This window comes from Phascolarctos cinereus, unplaced genomic scaffold (genome assembly GCF_003287225.1).
Source record: "Phascolarctos cinereus isolate Bilbo 61053 unplaced genomic scaffold, phaCin_HiC Scaffold_4;HRSCAF=312, whole genome shotgun sequence".
In the NCBI taxonomy this organism is placed as follows: domain Eukaryota; kingdom Metazoa; phylum Chordata; class Mammalia; order Diprotodontia; family Phascolarctidae; genus Phascolarctos; species Phascolarctos cinereus.
Genome location: NW_027555847.1, coordinates 680,113,864 through 680,116,274, shown reverse-complemented (window position 1 = coordinate 680,116,274; position 2,411 = coordinate 680,113,864).

The following is a 2,411-nucleotide window of genomic DNA, read 5'->3' as shown; positions in this document are numbered from 1 at the left end:
TTCATCCAGGAACTTCCTGGGTCAACCCCCTCCTTACATATATTCACCCGCAGAACCTGGGTGGGATAGCTTACCCACTGGATGCCAGAGGCTAGAGCCAAAAAGGCCTCAACAGGCAAGAACTGTAGGCTGCTGAATCTCATAAGATGAAATTTAAGAGAGAGAAACAGAAAGCCATGGACTTGAGACTGAAAAAAACGACTGCCCAAGAACAGAGAAGTAGCTAGGCAAGGATTCATGTGGGAAAGATCTAAGGATTTGGTTACACTATAAGGTGTAAAATGTCAGCTTAAAAAGCCAATACAGGGGCAGCCGGGTGGTGCAGTGCACAGAGTACCAGCCCTGAAGTCAGGAGGACCTGAGTTCAGATCCGACCTCAGACCAAACACTTGACACTAGCTGTGTGACCCTGGAAAAGTCACTTGACCCCAACTGCCAACAAACAAACAAACAAACAAACAAACAAAAAAGCCAATACAATTGGAGGCAGGAGGGCCCTTAGAACACAGGATGTCAGAGCTGGGAGGGCCCTTAGAACACAGATGCCAAAGCTGGGAGGACCCTTAGAACACAGATGCCAAAGCTGGGAGGGCCTTTAGAACACAGGATGTCAGTGCTGGGAGGGCCCTTAGAACGTAGAATGTCAGAGCTGGGAGGGCCCTTAGAATAGAGATATCAGAACTGGGAAGGACCTTAGACCATAGAAGAATAGTGTTCAGGACATGGGAGGTTACATAGACCCAACTATATGTCTTGCCCTGGTCAAATTATACCAAGGTTCTGGGACTTCATTTTAGAAATGATACTGCATTGCCATGTAAATGGGACACTTCCAGAGGAAGGCAAGTGACCAGGTCGTAGGGGGATGGGCTGAAATATTTGAGGATGTTTAGCCTGAAGAAGAGGCAACTGTGGACCAAAACAACTGTTATCTTCAGATGAATTACACGACATCACAAGGCAGAAGATGCCAGCCTTCCACTTCTCCCAGAGGGACAGCTAGAAGCAACAAGGAGAAATTATAGGAAGGCAGATTCTAGCTCAGTAGAAGGAAGACCTTTCTAAGGAAGGGAGCCATCCCACACAGGCCAGGACTGGCTCAGGGCGCTTTTTCTCCCAGGAGGTCTCCCAGTGGAGGCTGAAGCATGACAGGTAGGTGTTAGAAAGGATTTTTGTAGGAGAAGAAAGTCTGGATTGAAGGACCTCTGAGGTCTCTACTCCTTCAGAGAGAAGGGGTTTCTTTGAGGCAAGGACAGATTCAGGATTCAAAGAATAGTGGCCCTGTCATTTCAGAGCCCTGGGCTCTGTCTGCTCCTGGCAGCTTCCCAAACTCAAAGGATGATGTTACAGGTCCCTTCCAGGACGGGGGAGGGAGGGAGAAGCTGTAATCAGAGCCCATCCTTGGCTTCCAGCCTCAAGAAAGGCTGGTTCTCAGCCCAGCCAGGACAACCTACCCCAGGCCTGGCAGGACTGTGGTTCGTGTCTCCACAGCCCCTTGGGCTTGGGGGGGGCCTTGGATGAAAGGCTTGGCAAGCCTTTTCCATAGCTGTCTGACCTCGACGCACACAGTTCTCTGGGTGTGACTACTTGCAATAGAGAAGAGTGTGTGCCTAGAAGAGATTCAAGAAGAGGGTGGAATTTACAATCTCGAGCAGTGGCCGGCACCTGGTAACCAATGCCTTCAGAGAGCCTGGAGCAGAAAGGGCAAACGGGCCAGCTCAGAGACACAGAAACGGGGGAAAGAGAAAAAACGCGGGCAGACACTGAGCAGACGGGAAGCAGGCACAGCAGAAAGATTGTCAGAGGGCCTGCGTTCAAATCCTGACTTAGCTGTTCCTACCTGTGTGAGTATGGGTAGGGTGCTGAACCTCAGTTACCTTGTTTGTAAAATGAGGGAGTTGACCTGGATGACCTAAGAGATGTCGTCCAGCTCTGCCTCTGTGATTCTGTGATCCTGGAGACAGACCCCAAAATCAAAGACGGCTGATGTCATCCCCATCTCCACCAGCATGCCCCACTCCCATGGGATTCTCTCTCATCTCTGATTCTACACCTTCTGTCCTCCAAAGCTGAACTCTCACCCTAAACTTTGAGCACGACCTGGGCTCTCACTACCTTCTTTGAGTTTTCTTCACAGTTACTGCCTGTATGGCCTCTATGCCTTATGGGACACTTGAATGTGGAATGAAAGACCTGGGAGGGCCCTTAGAATGCAGAATGGCAGAGGTGGAAAGCCCTTAGAACACAAGATGGCAGAGCTGGGAAGGCCCTTAGAACTCAGAATGTCAGAGTGGGGAAATGCCTTAAAGAAGTAAAATAAGTCTATCTTGTCTTAAAGGCCCAGTGAGCAGAAATGAATTTCCAAGCTAAGTATTACTAAGTGAAAAACAAAAAACAAAAAACTAGGCTTT